At 38.4% G+C, this 23,213-nt stretch overlaps 1 pseudogene; it reads left to right on the top strand.

The window, feature by feature from the left end:
- The first annotated feature begins 1,423 nt into the window (after positions 1-1,423).
- On the top strand, positions 1,424-2,504 carry LOC111541139 (annotated as a pseudogene).
- The last annotated feature ends 20,709 nt before the right edge of the window (positions 2,505-23,213 follow it).

Here is a 23,213-nt window from a genome sequence, read left to right as displayed (position 1 = left end):
TAAGAAACACAACAATGTTGAAGCTCATAGTGACAGACGATCCACATCAATTTGCAAGGAAAAATTTATCTTGTTTGTACCCTGATTAAAGAAGGCCAACATTTAATAGCAGAAACAATAGTCAACATCATAGACATTTCAGCTGGTTCAGTGTGCACGATTTTAATTGAAAAATTAAAGTTGCCAAAAACATTGCACCCATTTCAGCTGCAGACAAGAGCACAGATTTAGACAAATTTTAAACAAGTGGGATCAAGATCCTGAAGTATTATTTTTTGAAGAATTATAACAGAAGATGAAATATGGCTTTACCACTACATGCCTGAAGACAAAGCACAATCTAAGCAATGGCTACCAAGAGATGGAAGTGGCCCACTCAAGAGCAAATGCCATGACAACAGTTTTTTGGGATACTCAAGGAATTTTGCTTGTTGATTTTCTGGAGGGTCAAAGAACAATAAAATCTTATTATGAGAGTGTTTTTGAGAAAGTTAGCCAAAGCTTTAGCAGAAAAATTCCTGGGAGAGCTTCACCAGAGAGTCCTCCTCCACCACAACAATGCTCCTACCAATTCCTCAACAAACAAGGACAATTTTGAAAGCATTTCGATGGGAAATCACTAGGTATTAACCTTACAGTTCTGATTTGGCTCCTTCTGACTTTGTTTTTGCATGTTTCCAAATCTTAAAGAATATTTAAGAGGTATTTAATTTCCTCAGTTAATAATGTATTTTAAGATGCAGAAAAGGCCTTCAATAAAATTCAACGTCCTTTCATGTTAAAAACTCTCAATAAACTAGGTATTGAAGGAACATACCTCAAAATAAGAACCATATATTACAAACCCACAGCCAATATCATACTGAATGGGGAAAAGCTGAAAGGACACCCCTTGAAAACCACCACAAGATAAGGATGCCCTCTCTCAGCACTCCTATTTAACGTAGTATTGGAAGTTCTGGCCAGGGCAATCAGGCAAGACAAGTAAGTAAAGTGTATTCAAATAGGAAGAGAGGAAGTGAAATTATCTTTGTTTGCAGATGACACGATCCTAAATCTAGAAAACCCCACCGTCTCAGCCCAAAAGCTTCTTAAGCTGATAAGCGATTTCAGCAAAGTCTCAGGATACAAAATCAATTGCAGAAATCACTAGCATTCCTATGCACCAACAACAGGCAAGCAGAGAGCCAAATCATGAATGAACTCCCATTCATAGTTGCTCCAAAAATAATAAAATATCTGTCAGCACCACACTGATTTCCGCATCCAGCTCCGGACACTTCCAGTCTTAGCTGGGCCCATTTGGGAGGGTGTACTACAGACCTTCACATGTTGAACAGTAGGATTCAGCAGGGAATGAGTCCCACATCCTCCTTTTATCCATCCTTCTTTCCCAACTCCTCTTCCGCCTCCCACTGTCCCTATGTCTACTTTACTGCTCAATCTGGATTTGCGGGAACCTCCTCCCAAAAAAATGTCAGAAGGAAATGCCAAGCACTGAAATTTTGTCAAGAAGTGGAGGCTCTTGGAATGGAAGGGCTTTCTGGGTAAAAAGAACCAGCCCCCTTGTGAGGCACCTAAGTTTTACTCTGAACCTCCAAAAAATGGGGAAACTCCTAGGGTAGATGGCACTTGGGAGACCCCTTCCTTCCTAAAAAATAAGAAGACCACTGCCTCCAATGGGTCAGGACAGCCCCTAGACAAGAAAGCTGCAGTGTCTTGACTGACCCCTGGCCCTTTGAAGAAGGTTGATTCTGTTGCTGCTAAACTAGATTTGTTGGGGGAGATCTGGAGTGCCCTTCCCAAGATTAATAGGCACCCAACCCACTCCCAGAAGAAGGGCTCCCAGAAGAAATCCTCTAAGAAGAACCATCCACAGAAGAATGCCCCACAGAACTCCACTCAGGCTCATTCAGAGAATAAATGCTCCAGAGCATCCCAGAAGTTTGCCAAGGAAGATGATGGTGGCAATTGACTCAGAGATGGTAGACACAAGACCCAATGGGCATGTTAGTTCCTTGGCTCAATGTGGCATTGCCAGCTACAATGGAGATGTGCTTTATGACAAGTACATCCTTCCCCACTGCCACATTGTGGACTACTGGACCAGATGGAATGGTATCCACAAGCAGCACATGGTGAATGCCACACCCTTCAAGATTGCTCCAGGCCAGATCTTGAAGATACTCACGGGGAAGATAGTGGTGGGACATGCCATCCACAACGACTTCAAAGCCCTTCAGTACTTTCACCCCAAGTCTCTCACCCATGACACCACCCATATCCCCCCCGCCTCAACTGGAATGATCCCATATCCCACCTGACCACCCAGAGAAGGTCGCCATGTCTCTGAAGCATCTCACCAAAAAGCTGCTAAACCAGGATATTCAGGTTAGGAAGAGTGGCTATTCCTCTGTGGAAGATGCCCAGGCCACCATGGAACTGTGCAAGTTGGTTAAGTTGAGTAGGAAGAGCACCTAACCCAGAATCCCCCTAAAGACTAGCGGCAGTGAGGACACTGGTGATATGGGGAGGCAGAGGCAGTACCCAGGAGAAACAGAGCAGCAGACCAATGGACAGCTCCACCAGCTCCACATCTTTGGAAGCTAGAATTGTGGGGAAAGAGAAGTTCTACCCCAGACTCAATATCCACTGAAATTTAACCTCTGGTGTTGTGCCCTGTGTCTGGTTAAGTGTCCCATGGAAGCGGGAAGCCTTCACGTCAAAACACAGCCCTATACCATTTACTTCTAAATGGTGCTAGCCACAGGTGTCCCAGGGTGCTCTTGCCAGTCAAGATTTTTAACTTTCAAGAGGCAGGGCATACTAGGAAATGCAATTTCCCAAACTGCATTATCACTTGGGTGGACAAACGTCTCTTTATGCTTTTTGGTCTTGAATACTTAACAACAAAAGTAATTGCAACAAAAAGAAAATTGACAAATGGGATCGAATTAAACTAAAGAGCTTCTGCACAGCAAAATAAACTATCATTAGAGCGAACAGACAATCCCCAGAATGGAAGAAAATCTTTGCAGTCTACCCATCTGACAAAGGTCTAATATCCAGAGTCTACAAGGAACTTAAGCCAAAAACAGGAAAAAAAAAAAATTAGAAAGTGGTCAAAGAACATGAACAGACACTTCTCAAAAGAAGATACTCATGTGGCCAACAAACATATGAAAACAAGCTTAACATCACTGATCATTAGAGAAATGCAAACCAAAACCACAATGAGACACCATCTCACATGAGTCAAATGGCAATTATTAAAAAGTCAGGAAACAACAGATGCTGGTGAGGATGCAGAGAAAAGGAAATGCTTTTACACTTTTGGCAGGAATGTAAATTAGTTCAACAATTTTGCAAGATGGTATGCCAATTCCTGAAAGATCCACAAGCAGAAATATCATTTGACCCAACAATCCCATTACTGGGTATATACCCAAAGGAATATAAATCATTTTATTAGAAAGATACATGCACATCTATGTTCATTGCAGCACTATTCACAATAGCAAAGACATTTTATCAACCTGAATGTCCATCAATGATAGGCTGGGTAAAGAAAATGTGGTACTCATACATCATGGAATACTATGCAGCCATAAAAAGGAATGAGATCATGTCCTTTGCAGAAACATGGATGGAGCTGGAAGCTGTTGTCCTCAGCACACTAACACAGTGTTCATTTTTCTATTGAGCGCTTTAAGATTTGTAACATATAGCAATATTGTTGGGTCTAGTGATTATTGATCTGCGTTGTATATTGCAAATGTCTTCTGTAGCTCATCTAACTTAATATTTTTTATAGTAGAAGGTTTTAAACTTTATAAAACATCAAATTTTGTCTTTCTTTATAACTTCTTGTTCTGTCTGACTTAAGAAATCCTTTCCACCCTGTGGCCATACATACACCAAATATATTTTATTCTAACATTTTGAATGTTTAAGACTTTAATGCATATCTAGGACTTTAAATTTTACAAATGTATCCGTTTATATAAATTGAATTTCATAAATTACATTATATTTATTTGTAAATATTATAAATTAAATATTACCTATTAATATAGTTTACATTAAAGAATTAATATATTTTTGAACATTTGGAATTTTAATGCATATTAAAGTATTTAACATACATTTAGAACACATACATTTTATACAATTTTTTCTTTCTTTATAAGTTTTGCAGGTGTCTGGTTTAAGAGGTCCTTCCCTATCCTGTGGTCATGATATTTCACTATACTTTATTCTAATTTTTGTGTTTTTTTGTTGTTGTTGTGGAAAATCAAATAGATCGAACTCAGTTTTTGAAATGGCTATGGTCCCATGCAGGCTTAGGTCTAGCTGAGTGCTCTCTAGCTGCTCTATTTATTCTCAGACGAAAGTATTTATGTATATTTATTAGCAGACTGTCTCTAGTACAATATTAGGGCAGAAATACTTATGCTGCTAGATTTAATAGGAATGCTTCTGAAGTTTCTTCCATTAAATACCACACCATAGTTTCCTGAACATCTCCTTCTAGTCCTAATTTGCAAAAGATTTTATCATAAATACATGGTGAATTGTATTGATTGCTGCTTATTCTACAACTGTAGGAATTTATTACACTTTTCTTTATTCTGTAAATCTGTTGGATTAGATTTATAAATTTTTGTGAATGTGAGCCAGCCTTCTATTCCTAGGCTAAGTCCCATTTTACTTCTTATTTATTCATTTATTTTAAACATCTGCATTTTGCTAATAATTTATTTATTATCTTTACATGTACATTCATACATGAGACTATCTTATTTTCATGTATTGTAATTAATAAATTATGTCACTAAGTTTATACTAACCTAATAAAATAAGTTATATATCTCTTCATATTTTTCCCTTTTCTAAAACAGGAAATATCTACTTAGTAAAATTTCAGCAAAATTCACTTACAAAACATTCTGAACCAGGACTCTTTTTTTTTTTTTTTTATGGGGGAGATTCTTGACTAGGAAATTAATTTCTTCACTTTTAATTGCTTCATTCAGAGATTTAAATATTTCTTCTTGAGTTAGTTCAGGTAATGTATGTATTTATTTTTTAAGTGACCATGTATTCAAGATTTCAAATTTGTTCATAAGTATATGTTATGTGTTTCTAGTACTCTCATGATTTGTATACTCCCTTTTCTTATCTAATTGGACTCTTTTCAGTCGGGAAAGACAAATGCAGGCTAGACTTCTCATAAAGTCATTATTCCATCTAATCAATCATTGAATCATCAAATATGCATTGATCTTGAAAGGTACAGAGAAAACAACTGATACAACCCTCCAAGCCCAGGAATCAAAATTTGATTGAGTTTAAGTAGAGTTTGTTATGTTTTAAGGAAAAATATTTATCTTTTTTAGTTGTCGGTCTTTGTTATATCACAATCTATGTATTATCTACTTGCATAATATTGTATAAATATAAGCTTTGATAAGCAAACACTTCAATAAATATTCTTAATTGTAGGGGAAAAAATCACTGGGTAGAAAAAATGTGATACTTTCTTTTCTTTTCCAATACCATCAGTCATGAAGAAATAACCAAGGGACCACCTCCATCTGGAGGAAGCTTGTGATAATTCCAGGACATAGAAAGCAATAGCTTTTGGAATAGCAATATCTAAATTCTAAGCCTATAATACAATGTGAATAAAGGTCATCGATAATTACTTTTCAAAAGCTCAGAAAACAAGCAACTGTTTTACAAATTAAACAGAGCACCCAAAATTGAAATTTTTGAGCTGACTTTCGAGTTTTTTTGTTGTTGTTGTTTCTATTTTTTTTTCTTCTTTTGAGACAGGATCTCGCTCTGTTACCCAGGCTGGAGTAGTGGTGCCATCACAGCTCACTGCAGCTTTGCAGTGTAGAACTCCTGGGCCTGAGTGATCCTCCCACCTCAGTCTCCCGAGTATCTGGGACTACAGGTGCACACCACCATGCCTGGCTAATTTTTTTTTTTTTAAATAGAGATAAGGTCTAACTATATTACCTGGGTTGGGCTTGAACTCCTGGCTTCAAGAGATCCTTACACCTTGGCCCCAAAGTGCTGAGATTACAGGCAGGACCCATCACACCTGACTTTCGTTTTAAAGCAACATTTCTTTTTTCTTTTTTTGGAGACAGAGTTTCTCTGTCACCCAGGCTGGAGTGCAGTGGCACGATCTCAGCTCACTGCAACCTCTGCCTCCCAGGTTCAAGTGATTCCCCTGCCTCAGCCTCCTAAGTAGCTGAAAAGAAAAATAGTTTTCTATCTTTAGTAGAGACAAGGTTTCGCCATGTTGGCCAGGCTGGTCTCAAACTCCTGACCTCAGGTGATTCACCCACCTTAACCCCCTGAAGTGCTGGGATTACAGGCATGAGCCACCACCCCTGGACTAAAGCAACATTTTCTAAAGAAATGACTTGCAGACAATGATTCCTCAAGAAATTCTGCAAGGGAGGTGGAGGGCAGGCTGTTTCAATCAAAATATATAAAAAAGAGTGCTCACATTTCCTTACTCTTAGATATTTAAAATGCAAATAAACATAATGTTTTGAGAAATTTTGCAATAAAGATACCTGTTAATCTTTGTTTAATCCAATGTTTCAATGTTACTTAATCATAGACCCACTTTTTTTCCCATGCAGCATCTATTTAGGGTCATGAAATGTGCTTTGAGAAACACTACTGGAATGGCATTTCCTAGAACTTTAGAAGGTAAAACAGAAAACGTACATAGAAATCAATGTGATAACTTACAGATAGGTTCATAATTAATATAGGGAGAACAACCAAAGTTCAAAGCACTAGCCCTTAACAGTAGCCAAATTACCAGGACTCTTTCAAAAAAAAACAGAGTTAAAATTCTCATCCATTTGCATTTCTAAAGTGCTGCTTTCCAAAAACATAGTGTGGCTAATGTCCTATTAATGAAAGAGAAGAATCATAAAAGCTTTTTTTCTCTTTCCATTCCACACATACACGCTTTGGAGTGGGGTACAAGGGGTGCAACATTATTCTTTTTTTAGACCACTAAAAGGCTATAGTATTAAACCATCCCTAAAACTGGCCACATTTAAAATCCATTAATATAACCAAATTCCTGTATGTAACTCTGTCAATATGGGTCTCCTTTTTTATTGAATTTTCCTAGGGTAATTAACTAGAGCACTCTAACTAAATAGACTTGTATTTATTTAAGTACTGCTAGAGATATGAAAAAAAATTTTTTAAACCACACGTACACTCTCTTGCCAGGATCTAGGGAATGCTGACCTGTCTGAATGTCTCTTTTCTTTCTCTTGATCATCTATCTTTAGACTCAGGAGGACCAAAAGTAACTGAATAAACATTATCTTGTCCTTGGCCTTCACCAAGCAAAATTGTTTATAGCTGAGACCATTTCCCTTTAGAGTCTGAGATCATTATTTTAAAGTAGATTGTCAAATGCTCCACAGTTGATCTCAGTTCAGCTCTGCCATTTGCTGCTCTATGAACCAAGTCCAGGGCATGACATTAAGCCTGTGACTACATAACATGAGAAAAATGTTTTAAGACAGAATAAAACATCACGTACAGTTTCTGGCAGTGAATCTTAACAATTGAAATATCCTTGTCCAAGGAAACACTTCAAGATACTGTTACAGAAAAAAGACAACCATGCCTACCCCATAGGCAGTTGTGAGAATTTAATGAGATGATGGATGTGAATGAGCACAGTGCTATAACGTACACAGATTTTCAATACGTGGTTTGAATCGCAATGTTATGAAATGTATTTAATCAAATTAACTGTGTGTATTTCAGGAAATATTGTGGCTACCTGTCTGCATGTTCTCGCAATTGTGCACTGCCTAATTTTTATCTTTCTCCATGTTTATACTCCATCCTACAATCTGGATCAGTCTTATATGTAATTAGGAAAGGAAGATGCCTGATAATGTTGCCTGGTGCACACAAAACAAAGTCTCCAATTCTGAAACCTCTCCTTTTGAACGTGATGTAGTAAAATTTAAATGTTAGTATCCACATCTTAAGAGAGCATTATGATATACAAAATGTGTGCCATATATTATCTCATATAATCTCTTCAACCACTACTAGTTAGGCAGGTCAAGTCCTTTGTACCCATGGTTCACATGAGTGAGATAAGACTTAAAGAGGTTGTATCCAGGCTGAATGGCCCCAAACCAACCTCCAGAATGGCAGCATAAAACGTTGGTCCAGTGCACACTCCTCATTCAGTCTTTGGGTCTGAACAGTTCTTCCCAGTCTGTTCCTTTCATTTGAATCCATCTTGTTTCTGACACTTCGGGTTGTCCATTGGCTCCTCATTTCTTCACTTTTATCCTCTTGAGAATCTCCAGTTTTATGCGTGGCACTACTGGATCTCCACTCAAGTTACACGGGCTCATCTACTCCTCTCATTTACTCTGGGGCCCTGAATGCTCTGCATTTGGTCTCCCTGCCCTAAGTGTCCATCTTCCTCCTAAGAGGGAGCTTCCAAAGGGATTTGCGGGCACTGAGCAAGAAGCAGGTGTTTGGACAAACGGAGGCAAGACGGCGCAGTTCTGGGTTCTTCACCGTCAACTTTCCCGCGCCCGGGAAAGACATGGGTCGACTGCACAGGCCCAACCCCACCTCCGATGGAGAAAAACCAGAACCCGCCTAGCCACGCCTACCGCCCGCCCCCGACCCGCCTATGTCCCGCCCACTGCCCTCCCACTCCCAGGCCCAGGACATAAAAGCCGCTCCTGGCAGGTGCCCTGCACGCACTTCCTCAGCCGCCACTCCTGTGGGGACTGCAGGAACTCCACCCGAGAGCTCCACTGGGTGACTCCCCCAGCCTCCCCTGCCGGAGACCAACGGACCTCACCCCTCCCCCACAAAGCTGGCTGACCAAAAAAATAAATTTGCAGTTTTGCTCCTAGCCTTGCCTACTCACTGGTCCTTTAACACTCGCCCTGGTGAGCCTGGAAAGCAAATCGGTTTCCTGGAAAGCAAACCAGTTTCCTGGAAAGCAAATCAGCTTCCTAGAAAGCAAATCAGCAGGTATGTGGCACATTGAGTATCTGCCCCAACATGGTCTGTCTTTTCTGTAGCAAAATGAGAACTGGTAACTGAAACCAACATACTTTCCTTTCCAGTGCTAAACAACTGAGACAAAACCAACTTTCCTGTTCCTGTGTGAAACAATTCCGAGACCAAACATAATTTCCCGTTTCCTAATTTCCTAAACAATTTCCAATTTTTAATTTTTTAAACAACAATGGGACTAGGCAAAAACAACAACTCTTTGCTCCAGGAAATACTTGCTCCTGGTTGGTAAGAGTGTAAACCAATTAAACTGATTTTAACTTATGAAGCTAACAGTTGACACACAATGCTGCTTCAAGACACCTACCCTCACCTATGCTCACCAGTCCAAAGCCATTTGTCGGAAATTCTGTGTAGTTCCACTAGTTAGTTACCAACCTTGCAAAATCCACTTAAAAGTACCCAGCCCAGTCCCCCCAAATCCCTAGAAATACCCTCCCCTGACTTGCTCCTACTGAGACATTGTAAAGTCACTATCTTAGTGTCTTCCTTTATTGCAACAAGTCTAATAAACTTACTTTTGCTTGATCAACACCTTTTCCTTGTGATCTTTTTCAGTCAACAAACATAAAGTGACCCCAACATCAGTGTTTATCTTCTAAATTACTCTGATTCTTTGTCATAGGATTTTTTTATATTCAAGGATCAGAGTTCTCCTTTAAAACGTGAGATTTATTTGTTGCCACCAACATTTAGTTAAAGTATATTTATGTATAGCACATACTCCACTGAATGGCACATGACACAGTTTATGTTAATAATAGCACCAACAACAATAGCAACTATCCTTATTATCTTTTATGCATCTTTCCAACTCCAGACATTTCATACACATTGTTTCATTTGTTTCAACCATCTTGTCAGCAAGGCAAGTTATATACCCCATTTTACATGAAGAAACTGAGGTTCTAAGAGATTAAATAACTCTTCTAAACTCACACAACTAGTAAGATTCAAATCCAGGCAACCCGCCTGCAGAAGCCAAGTTCATGAATGCATAGTACTGTTTAGAATTTTTAAATAGTTCTGATTTCAAAAAACACTTTGTTTCTACTAAGTAAAAATATCCTGAAGGAGTGAAAATGACAGAAAAGATATAGGACTTCTGGAAGGAGAACAGAGTAAAATTTGCTTTCTGGGGGTTGAGTGGTGTTCCAGTGAGGGAAGGACAAAGGCAGAATTGCATGCTGATCAGCCAAGGAGTAAATTTGGCAACAATGTAGAGAAATAAGGACTTTTACACTTTGCTGGTGGTATTGCAAATTGGTACAATCTCTATAGAGAGTTCTTTGGCAATGTCTCGCAAAATCACACACATAGACACACACATACTTGCTTGTATTCACATAAAACATGTCTACAAAGATATACAAGAAACTGACCAGATGAGTTATCTCTGTGAAGGTCACTTGGAGCCTGAGGAAAAGGGTTATGAAGAAAACCTTTTCCCTGTGTAACTTTCATATGACTTGAATATTAAACCATGTAAATGTTTTCCTTATTGAAGACATAAATGTAATTTTAAAGTAATAAACAAACAGAATAGATGTTTTTTAAAAAGATCTCTAATCTTGCTAGTTTAGAATCTAAAGAAGCTGGTGGTATTATACCCACACTCCCCAATTGCTTAGCCCTATTCCCAAACATCTGCTGACACATATTTTATAGATAAATTTCTGGTAAATATAAAATACTATAATTTCATTAATCTGAAAATGTTAGTAAATCTCATTAGAACTCTGATAAATACATATGTTATACCTAATAGTCTATTCAATGTTTATTTTTATTTCAGTATTTTAAAGAAATATTTTTATACCCTGCCTTCCCTGATGCCTTCAAGATTTACAAAGAGCATGAACTAGGGAGGGAATATGTGTTCTTCTGCCAGCAGTAGAGTTTTGTTTTACTTAAACAGTGAGCCTGTTTTACTTCAGACAGGAACTTTTATTTCATCTGGGATTCAAATTGCTTTCGAAGTGAAGGGAAGTAATTTGCAAAGCCTGCAGAGCCTCTAAATTTTCATTAATACGTGTAAGAGGATGACTCAACTTCAGAGACAGGTGGAGCAGAATTGTCTCCTTCAGCTCTGAGCTCCCTGTGTGAGAGGCAGCCACTGGGAGGGCATGTACACATGACTACTTAACTTCTTCCTTAATCTGGGAGAGGCTATGGAGAAACTGGATGAGTAAGAAGAGACGTCTGCACTTGCTCTTGGATGTGGGCACACGCCCTGTAACCACTGAACCAGTGCTTTGGAGTAGGAGGAGGCACAAGAGTGCTACTGAGCAACTCCTGAATGCCCACCCCAGTGCTGCCATTCAGGGGCCATGGACACACCAGAAGAGAAAGCACAGGGTGAGACCCCAATGCTGAGGGACCTCTGACACATAGGACCTGAGATTCTTTGTGGGGAGAGCACATTTCCCTAACTCAAAGCCACAGTCCTAGAAAAACAGACCATCATGGCAAGCCTTACATTACCCACTTTACAGTATTATTTCCATCTACATTGTCATTACTCCCTATTATTGTGTGTCTCTATGTGCCAACCATAACAGTGGGCATTTTGCATACATTTTCTCTAATCATCACAGTGACCCTAGAGCATAAGCATAATCTCTAATTTTCAAAATGAAGAAACTGAGGTGCAGAAAACATAGGTGACATACCAAGATCACGTGTTAGAAGTGGATGAGAACTCAGCGCATTCTGACTCATTATACAACAGGACTTCTTTACAAATATTCAGGTTGGGTCAGGCGCAGTGGCTCATGCCTGTAATCCCAGCATTTTGGGAGGCCGAGGCAGGCAGATCACCCAAGGTTGGGAGTTCGAGACCAGCCTGACCAACATGGAGAAACCCCGTCTCTACTAAAAATACAAAATTAGCCGGGCATGGTGGTGCATTCCTATAATCCCAGCTACTTGGGAGGCTGAGGCAGGAGACTCGCTTGAACCCAAGAGACAGAGGTTGCAGTGAGCTGAGATCATGCCCTTGCACTCCAGCCTGAGCAAGAGTGAAACTCCGTCTCAAGAAAACAAATAAATACCCAGGTTGAAATAATTTCCAAAATGATTGACAAAGATTGACAAACCAAAGTAGCATCAAATGTATTTGAAGTCTACAAATGGTACTGGTGGGTGACACAATCTCTCAGCTTCCTGAACTGAACATCTTTGCAGCTCATTCACAGTCACTTGGCAAAGAGCGAGTCATTTTCTGCATCTCATCCATCACCCCTTTTGCGTCTTAAAATATTCACCACTCTCACTGTCAGAATGAAGAGCTATCTTCTAGGCAGCACCCTTTCTATGTCATCCACACCCCCTCAGCTTTTCTGAAGCCCAACTTCCTTTGAACCAGGTATGTGTCTGAAGCATGAAATCTTCTTTGAAAAATCACTATTTTAGGAAAGCAGGAAGTAAAAAAGAGTCTACTGCCCAAAGCATTCACTTTTCTCCAGGTGTGTCTCTTTTCTTAGTGACGGGTCCATCTCAAAGAAAAGTCCTCTGCACAGCATTAAAAAGTCCTCTGCACAGCATTTCCACTCTGCACATCTCAGGTATCTGCCTTCCTTTCTTTTCACAACACATCTTCTGAACTTTAGGTTTTCTCCAGGAAAGATGTTACATTTTCTACATTTCTCTCACTACACATTAAGAATCTCCCTTTAGTCACCACTATGGGTTATAATGGTTTAGAAAGAACTGCTGTAACATGTATGTGTCAACAAAAGACCTGGCCCCTTCCCTCTTATTCATGCCAGAATTGTGCCATAAAGGAGTTCAGCTTTCTCAAAATCCAGAAAGACACATTGGCTGATGGTCCCTTATGCCTTACGCACATGTGCGCACACACACGTCAAATCTCATGCATTTTCTAGGCTTTCGGAGTCAAATTGCATCCTCCTTTTTTGGAGAATGTTTCCCTGACTTACCTATCCCTTAGTGGGCTTTCCATCCTCTGATCAAATTACAGCATTTATTATTTATGTTCTTTGGCACTTAACATATACAATAATATTTTCAAGCAAACAATTATTAACTCTTTACATTATAAATACCTTGGGAATAGGAACTGGACATTGCCTGTTGGCACTCAAGATACTGCCTTGCCCAGAACAGACACTGGGGAAGAATAAGTTTAAACATGAAACAGTGTTTTTTTTTTTAATTTTTTTTTTGAGACTGAGTCTAGCTCTGTCACCCAGGCTGGAGTGCAGTGGTGTGATCTCAGCTCACCACAACCTCTGCTTCCTGGGTTCAAGTGATTCTCCTGCCTCAGCCTCCTGAGTAGCTGGGATTACAGGTGCCCACCATCACACTTGGCTAATTTTTTGTATTTTTAGTAGAGATGGGGTTTCACCATGTTGGCCAGGCTGGTCTGGAACTCCTGACCTCAGGTGATGCACCTGCCTCAGCCTCCCAAAGTGCTGGAATTGCAGGCAAAACAATTGTTTTTTTAAACTAAAATTTAAAATGCAAATATTCTTATAAATATCGTGTCCCTTGGAAGTAGTAAACGAACGTCATGCTACACTTATTCAAAGATACTTCTAGTACTCAATGCATGCCTACTAATCCTCCTGTTTTATTATCTTTATAATATTTTTAATTTGCTGAAAAGTAATTGTCAAAAACTATCACGAACCAGGAATTTTGATAGAGACTGAAGATTCAAAGCACCAAAATATCAAGAAACCTATAAACCATATGAAGAATAAAGACACATGAAAATGGAGTAGAAGAGATACGTGCTATCACTGAGGTGTTAAGCAATTGTTACAGCAGCACAGAACACAACCAGTTCTCACCAGGAGGTTCTAGAGGTCAAAGGACAAGTGAGAGCTTTACAGAGACAGAGAGAATGGGAAGGGCATTTCAGAACATGCAGTACACATGGCAAACTTGAGGACAGGCAAGAATGCTGGGGCTAATTTTCATCCTTTGAGAACAGATCTGATTTTTGTGGGGGCAGGGACTTGTCAAAGATATTTGAAAGCCAAGTCTGATAAAGTAGTAGATAACATGTTGGCAAAAACCATTTGAGCCCAAGCAGGCATCATAAACTAGCTCTCAGGGAGTGTCTAAGATAGAATTTATAGATGTGAATTACAGCAATACAAATAATTACTTAGAGTATAAAGCCCCCTTGTATGTATACAGTTTGATAAGTGTGTTTAAAAATTAGTCTTAACTTCTTTCAATCCAAACTTTATATTTACTGTTCAACTAAAGAATGTGTGAAGAGTAGAAATTAATAAAATCCTGATTTCAAGTTATGTTTGAGATTATTTGCCCAATTATTGTGAGGAGTTCATGGACATTTGGAAATGCTTACACATATTGAAATAACAGTGAACCTATCTCTTAGTTTCAAACTAAATACTGCTTGCAACTCAAAGGCAAGGAAATAAAATCTTTTGAGCTTTTCAAAGATATTTGTAAGGTATTATTTCATACTATAGTTGTGGTGATTTTTATTATATATTGTCAAAAGAATAAGCAAATTATTGTTCAAAACTTGTCAGAAGCTGAATTTATTTTAGTCTTTTGATAATTGCTTCTGATTATTAAATAACTAAATGTTTATGGTAGAAGGTGTGGAAAATACTGGATAGATCAAAGAAAAAGAATAAAAGTCACCATGAGTCTACTGCAGTCATTATTTTGGTAAATGTCCCTCCCGGTCATTTTTCTTTTCATTTGCACTTGTTTTTCAAAATTGCCACCGTTAGTATACATGTTTTAGGCCATAATTACTTTATGTAATAATTGATTATGAATGTTGACTATGAGAAATTCAAATTCAGCCTCTCCAAATCAGAAAGAAAAAGAGAAAAAAATGTTTAAGCTGGCAATGGAGTATCAACTTTTTCAATATTAAGGAATAACCAAAATGCTTCATTAACTATGATGTCCTACTCAGCAAGTACTCTGTGGGGGCAGCTTATTTGGCAAAGCCACTGTAGATTTAAAATAACTAGCTCCAACTGGATCATTTGTTTTACTTCCTGAAGACAAAATATTTCTACTTTTATTATTATTATTATTATTATTATTATTATTACTATACTTTAAGTTCTAGGGTACATGTGCATAACATGCAGATTTGTTACATATGTATACTTGTGCCATGTTGGTGTGCTGCACCCATCAACTCGTCAGCACCCATCAACTCGTCATTTACATCCGGTATAACTCCCAATGCAATCCCTCCCCTCTCCCCCCTCCCCATGATGGGCCCCAGTGTGTGATGTTCCCCTTCCCGAGTCCAAGTGAACTCATTGTTCAGTTCCCACCTATGAGTGAGAACATGCGGTGTTTGGTTTTCTGTTCTTGTGATAGTTTGCTAAGAATGATGGTTTCCAGCTGCATCCATGTCCCTACAAAGGACACAAACTCATCCTTTTTTATGGCTGCATAGTATTCCATGGTGTATATGTGCCACATTTTCTTAATCCAGTCTGTCACTGATGGACATTTGGGTTGATTCCAAGTCTTTGCTATTGTGAATAGTGCTGGAATAAACATACGTGTGCATGTGTTTAATGGCACACAGATTTAATTTCTTCCACACTGCCTTGCACTGGAATGCCATCCAGTAGAATGACCAGAACAACCATCAGCTCACATTTGGGCTTTGTTCAGATAAGTCCTGCTTTGTAGCTGAGAGGTAATTTTCCATGTAAATTCAATCTTATATCATTGGAATAAAAACAAGTGAATAAATATTAAAGTGTTTAATGGAAAAAAATAATTTTCATGGGATTAGCTAACACTTGAAGAATTTTCAAGAGAGAAAAAAATCAGAAATAAAGCTTAAACTCACTGAACAGAATTAACACACTGTATAAAGTGCACTGATTGTTAAATAACTGAATGTTTATATTAGAAGGTATGGAAAAATACTGGAAATCCCAAAGAAAAGCAATAAAAATCAGCCATGACTCTATTATAGCCACCATTTTGGAAAATATCCCTCCTACTCTGAGATATCTGAGATCCATCCAAGTTATTACACGAGATAAAATCCACATTTCATTATTTGCTTAGTGTGTATTTTTCAAATTCCAGATTATGACCCTTTAAATTTCAGATTGCAAAACTGATTTAGTGTATCACAATTAGCATTTTACAATTTGAAATAGAATAGAATTGAAAATATGAGTAAGCATAGGGTCTAAAACTTTTATTTCAGATGTATACATCAGTGGAAAGGTAGGTCCTCAGGAGGTCTGTAGGTCACAATTTTAAACACTTGAAAGTCCCTGCTCACAGCAGAGTATTTCAAGTGCCATCCTAATTGTGAACTTGGAAAGATTAGAGTTAAATGGGGGCTGATTCCATCAGCCCTCAAGGTGAACAATCAGGGCATGGGTTGTGGGAGCCCCTGGACCAAATTTCTGCAGCAGTGGGAGGTCTTGCCTGGGGCTGCTCAGAAGACATCCTGAGGATAGGGGCATCGGATGGTGCTAAGCTGATGCCCATAGCCAGCACTCACAATGAGGGCATCTAACACATGCTGCCTGCTCCACAATGTTCTGATTCTGACTCACTTAGTCTATTTCTACTACTGTAACAAAAATATATGAAACTGGGACATTTATAAAGAATAAAAATTTATCTCTCATGATTCTGGAGGCTGGGAAGCCCAAGATCAAGGCTCTGGCAAGATGATATTAGCTGAGGGCTGCTCTCTGCTTTGAAGATGGGGCCTATTGCTACATCTTCCAGAGAGAAGGGATGCTGTGTCCTCACATGGCTTAAGGGACAGAGAGGGTGCTCCCTTCAACCTCACAGTTTTTGAAGGATGCTAATTCCATTAACGAGGGCAGAGCCCTAATGATTTAATCACCACCTAAAGGCCACATCTCCTAATACTGTTGCATCAGGGGTTAAGCTTTAACATAATTTTTGGAAGGGACTCCATCATTTAAATGATAGCACTGGCCAAGATGACCATGTGAATATGCAGTTCAGCAGCCAGCTGAGATCACACTGCTGCCACTGTGGACAGGGAGCCATGAAGGAGTTAATTTTCTAGGTTCTTGAGGATCAGAAAATGTGGCTTAGGTAAGTGGGAAATAAAGACAGGCTGTCCCGCAGGTCCAGGAAGGAGCCTCAAATCTCTGTGTTCACATCTGCTAATCATATCTATCCTTTTGTGACGGATATGACCTTTTAGTGACATCCAAGCCAGCTCTAAAGTGACTGCTTTAACAATCACATGGGCCTTCAGCAAATTAAGTTGATCTTTATTTTGAAAAACTTGATATAAAAATACTATAAAATTCACAATCCATTCACTTTATCACAAGAAATTTCATCATTATATTTATTAATGAAATAGGATGAATTTTGGACTCAACATATATGTTGAACGTTACACATTTTTGAATGACTGTAAGAGAGGCTTTAAATTTTATATCACCTACTTGTCCAAAAAAATTCTTTTACATGATAACTCTTAAGAATTGAAAAAGATTATTATTAAAGAGTCTCAGTCAGTAGTTTCATTAGCCATTTCAAATATAGAACCTGATATGAAATGATAATGTTCACATAAGCAAGCTCAAATGTATCATTAAAAATTCTGAGCGGAAATTATATGCAAATTCAATTTGGGAAATTTTAACCAAATTCAATAACTGTGATTTTGTTTCTATTCCATAATAAAATACGACATAAAGGAAGTATAACAACGTTTCTTAAACCCCCATAAAACATCAAATCCCTTCCAGTTTACCATGGTATGCAGTACTATATATGCTACTATAAAAATAATTTATAGAAATTGGCATCAGTTAAAAAAACAAGAATTGAAATAAGTCATTTTTGTCCAGCCTCTGCTACTCTTTCTATCATGTTGAAGACCAGTGCTGGTTGATTTGAACAAGGCTCAGAATTTATCACTGATACATGTGTAGATACTGTTTGGGGAAGAATATAAAACTAAAAGGAGCAAAGCTTTCATAAAGAACTGCAAATGATTGTTGTCACCACCCTTTCAACAGTGGTAATAATGATTTCTGCAGCTTACTCAGGATATCTTTTTATGACAGAGTTCTGTAACTGATGTGGCTCAGCTGGTGGATCCATTAGAGACACTAGACAAGGTACAGTTGTCTCTAATCAGAGTAGCTACAATACCTGAAAAGATCTTTTACTGGAGATTTTATGAATAAAATAAAAGTGTCCATTGAGAAAGACAGATCTTTTATATTCATTTTACTTTAGAAATACCTCAAGCAGTGTTGTACAGCACAGTCTGAATATGCTTTACAGCTGGATTTGGTAGATATTCACAGCCCATTTACTTAAAGGAATGGCCTCTGACGCAATCCATTTTGCATTCTCTTCCTGCAGGACCTTCTCATCTTCTTCTTTGCTATGTCAGTCTTACATTGTGTTTTCATCACTTGATTTGGGCACTTTTTATTTCACAGTCTGTCTTATTTGCTAGTGTAATAGTTTAGAGCTCACTTTGTGGAAACAGAGACTGACCACAGACACTAGATTTTAAAATGAGGCTTTTTATGTGTAAGAACCACATTGCAGCCGGGCGCGGTGGCTCACACCTGTAATCTCAGCACTTTGAGAGGCCAAGGCGGGCAGATTACTTGAGGTCAGGAGTTCGAGACCAGCCTGGCCAAAATGGTGAAACTCCATCTCTACTAAAAATATAAAAATTAACTGGGCATGGTGGCAAATGCCTATAATCCTACTCAGGAAGCTAAGGCAGGAGAATCACTTGAACCTGGGAGGCAGAGGTTGCAGTGAGCTGAGATGGTGCCACTGCACTCCAGCCTAGGCAATAGAGCGAGAGAGACTCAATCTCAAAAAAGAGAAAAAACAAAACAAACAAACAAACAAAAAACACATTGCAGGTGAGAAGGAGCAGATGGCTATGAGCCAAAGGCTGGGGCCCACTCCCTTGCTGTATCAAAATTACAAGATTTATTTTATACGTAAGTATAACTCAAGCCTGCCCCACTAAAAATTACTTTGTGGTCAACCTGAGAAATGAGATCATAGTAGTCACAGTGATCAAGCTCTATAAAGGCTATTTGAAAAGGCTACTGATAACATATATTTGAATGAGGTTACAGTTTGTATCCAATAAATGGTATGCATCTCTAAAGCTGCCACAGTGTTATCCTGAGGAGTGAAAACATTGCAGATACATAAAGAACCCACAATGTTTGTTCACATGAGTAAAACACTGAGGTTCTCTTTGTTGGTAGAGGTTTTAATTTTTTTATAATATGTGACTGGAATTGTTGTCGAGACTACTTTTCTCTTCCATACCAAGACAATATTGATTGATGTGTATAGAGATTTATTCTTTCCCACATGCTATGCAAAGTAGGCTACCTGCTGTTCAACTGAAAGTGATTTCTCTCTAATTTTATATCCACGTTCTTTTTTACCAATCATGTTGTGCATATTCAGAACATAAGCTCCACGAAAAGGAACTGTCTCGTCTAGTTCATCAGGTAATATTAGGTGCACAATAAACATTTATGAATACACAAATTAAAGGAAAAGCATATATCATCCAAAAAAAGAATATCCAGCCAAATCAGGAATGAACTTCCATTCACAATTGCTTTAAAGAGAATAAAATACCTAGGAATCCAACTTACAAGGGATGTAAAGGACCTCTTCAAGGAGAACTACAAACCACTGCTCAGTGAAATCAAAGAGGACACAAACAAATGGAAGAACATACCATGCTCATGGATAGGAAGAATCAATATCGTGAAAATGGCCATACTGCCCAAGGTTATTTATAGATTCAATGCCATCCCCATCAAGCTACCAATGAGTTTCTTCACAGAATTGGAAAAAAACTGCTTTAAAGTTCATATGGAACCAAAAAAGAGCCCGCATTGCCAAGACAATCCTAAGTCAAAAGGACAAAGCTGGAGGCATCACGCTACCTGACTTCAAACTATACTACAAGGCTACAGTAACCAAAACAGCATGGTACTGGTACCAAAACAGAGATATAGACCAATGGAACAGAACAGAGTCCTCAGAAATAATACCACACATCTACAGCCATCTGATCTTTGACAAACCTGAGAGAAACAAGAAATGGGGAAAGGATTCCCTATTTAATAAATGGTGCTGGGAAAATTGGCTAGCCATAAGTAGAAAGCTGAAACTGGATCCTTTCCTTACTCCTTATATGAAGATTAATTCAAGATGGATTAGAGACTTAAATATTAGACCTATTACCATAAAAACCCTAGAAGAAAATCTAGGTAGTACCATTCAGGACATAGGCACGGGCAAGGACTTCATGTCTAAAACACCAAAAGCAACGGCAGCAAAAGCCAAAATTGACAAATGGGATCTCATTAAACTAAAGAGCTTCTGCACAGCAAAAGAAACTACCATCAGAGTGAACAGGCAACCTACAGAATGGGAGAAAATTTTTGCAATCTACTCATCTGACAAAGGGCTCATTTCCAGAATCTACAAAGAACTCAAACAAATATACAAGAAAAAAACAAACAACCCCATCCAAAAGTGGGGAAAGGACATGAACAGACATTTCTCAAAAGAAGACATTCATACAGCCAACAGACACATGAAAAAAATGCTCATCATCACTGGCCATCAGAGAAATGCAAATCAAAACCACAATGAGATACCATCTCACACCAGTTAGAATGGCAATCATTAAAAAATCAGGAAACAACAGGTGTTGGAGAGGATGTGGAGAAATAGGAACACTTTTACACTGTTGGTGGGATTGTAAACTAGTTCAACCATTATGGAAAACAGTATGGCAATTCCTCAAGGATCTGGAACTAGATGTACCATATGACCCAGCCATCCCACTACTGGGTATATACCCAAAGGATTATAAATTATTCTACTACAAAGACACATGCACACGTATGTTTATTGCAGCACTATTCACAATAGCAAAGACTTGGAATCAACCCAAATGTCCATCAGTGACAGACTGGATTAAGAAAATGTGGCACATATACACCATGGAATACTATGCAGCCATAAAAAACGATGAGTTTGCATCCTTTGTAGGGACATGGATGCAGCTGGAAGCCATCATTCTTAGCAAACTATCACAAGAACAGAAAACCAAACACCGCATGTTCTCACTCATAGGTGGGAACTGAACAATGAGTTCACTTGGACTCGGGAAGGGGAACATCACACACTGGGGCCTATAATGGGGAGGTGGGAGGGGGGAGGGATTGCACTGGGGAGTTATACCTGATATAAATGATGAATTGATGGGTGCTGACGAGTTGATGGGTGCAGCACACCAACATGGCACAGGTATACATATGTAACAAACCTGCACGTTATGCACATGTACCCTAGAACTTAAAGTATAATAAAAAAAAAAAAAAAGAATATCCCTCTTTACTGGCATCCAACATGAAAATTGATTCTCCCATCACCACCACCATAATTTGGCAGAACGCAAAAACTTTAACATTTCCTCTGTAACTCCAAGAAACATTGATCTGCCACAGCTTTACAGGTGTTTCTGATTAATCTGTTCACAACTATTACAGTGTAAGCATTATGATGAAAAGTATTATTGTCATAGAATCAACCAAAACTTATGGTAGCAGATGACAGAAAGGGAGGAAATAGGTTCTGTCTTTTATTTCACCTTGATTGGAGACTCTGGATTCCCAATCTGTCCTCTGCACTGACTAGAGTTCTGGGTAAACAACCACACGCTAGGTTCCAAAAAATATCAGTATCATTTGAAAACATTTGATCTCAGTGTTTCTCGACTAAGAGAACCACATTATAAGCGTCCTGAGGTCAATGACCATGACTTCTTTTTTTTCAGTTTTCCCCAACTCCGTTAATACCTAATACAATATAGATAAAGAAAAGACACTCAAAAATAGATGACACACTCGGACTATCAGTTAAAAAAAAAAAAAAAAAAAAGAAGTACAGGAAACAACACTTCAATCCCTAGTGAATTCCAGAAGGCCATCCTTGCAGTTATGAAGAGAAGAGAAAGGTAGCCCCTGTCCTCTCAGGAGTCCCACAGACTAGAGATGCTTCAAAGCAAACTCTGTCTTTCATATAATACCTTTTAAAGAAGATAAAAGTAGCCCCTCGTTTCCTGCTCTTTACACCTTTTTACACTATTTTGGAAATAGCACAGGAAGTGACTCGCAGCTGAAAAGCCATTTGTAGCATCACTGAGCCACTAATGGCCACTGACTCCCAGCAGGCTTATTTGTGAAAATATGACTGCAGGTTTAACCTAGTGAGCTACATGCTTCTAATAACATCCAACAGTCCGTAGCTGATTTTGAATATACCCCAGGTTCCGAGTGGATCATGAAACTAAATCATCTCTTATTCCAGCTTGCTCATTTTGAACCAACTCATTTTACAGTGTGGTTAGCATAGCCTTTTCAGTTAAGGATGATTGCTCAAAGCACTTAGGGCAATGTTGTCTTAGCACAGCATCTAGAGTGAGGCAGTTGACACAAATTGCATCTTATGCTTCTTGAGATTTAATGCTCTTACTGCCAGGAGAATATTTTTGCAATGGTTACTGATGTATAACAAAATAAAACATGCATCAAAATCAAACCCCCAATCAATATTCCTATCTAGTCCAAGATTCCAATTATATCACCTTTCCAGTAACCAAGAAGACAATTAAAAAACTACATTTCCTAATATCAAAAGCCTTTGGTATGATAAGAATATATGGGAAAACATTCTTTCTATTGTAAAAGTTCTTTGGTTCCCAAATAAATAAATGGACATTTTTAAAGATTTCATACCAAAAAATGCTGTTCATTCACTTTTTGCTTCTTAATCTATACTAAACCTAAATGTTTATTGTAGAGCTCAAAAAATTACAATAATGTATTTATTCTCTCTATTCTATATTGAAGGAAAAAAAGAAAACATAGGAAAGAAAGTCACTCTACATATGAAGGATACACCAGGTATCTTATAAAACAATCTTTGTGTAACAATACACACCACTTTCATTTCCTGGAAGCATATTGTGCTGGCAGTCATAAATTTTAAACTGCCCAGTTAGATTTTATACCAGGCAATAC

Source organism: Piliocolobus tephrosceles, chromosome 5 (genome assembly GCF_002776525.5).
Source record: "Piliocolobus tephrosceles isolate RC106 chromosome 5, ASM277652v3, whole genome shotgun sequence".
NCBI lineage: Eukaryota > Metazoa > Chordata > Mammalia > Primates > Cercopithecidae > Piliocolobus > Piliocolobus tephrosceles.
This window is presented reverse-complemented; position numbering and strand designations above follow the sequence as displayed.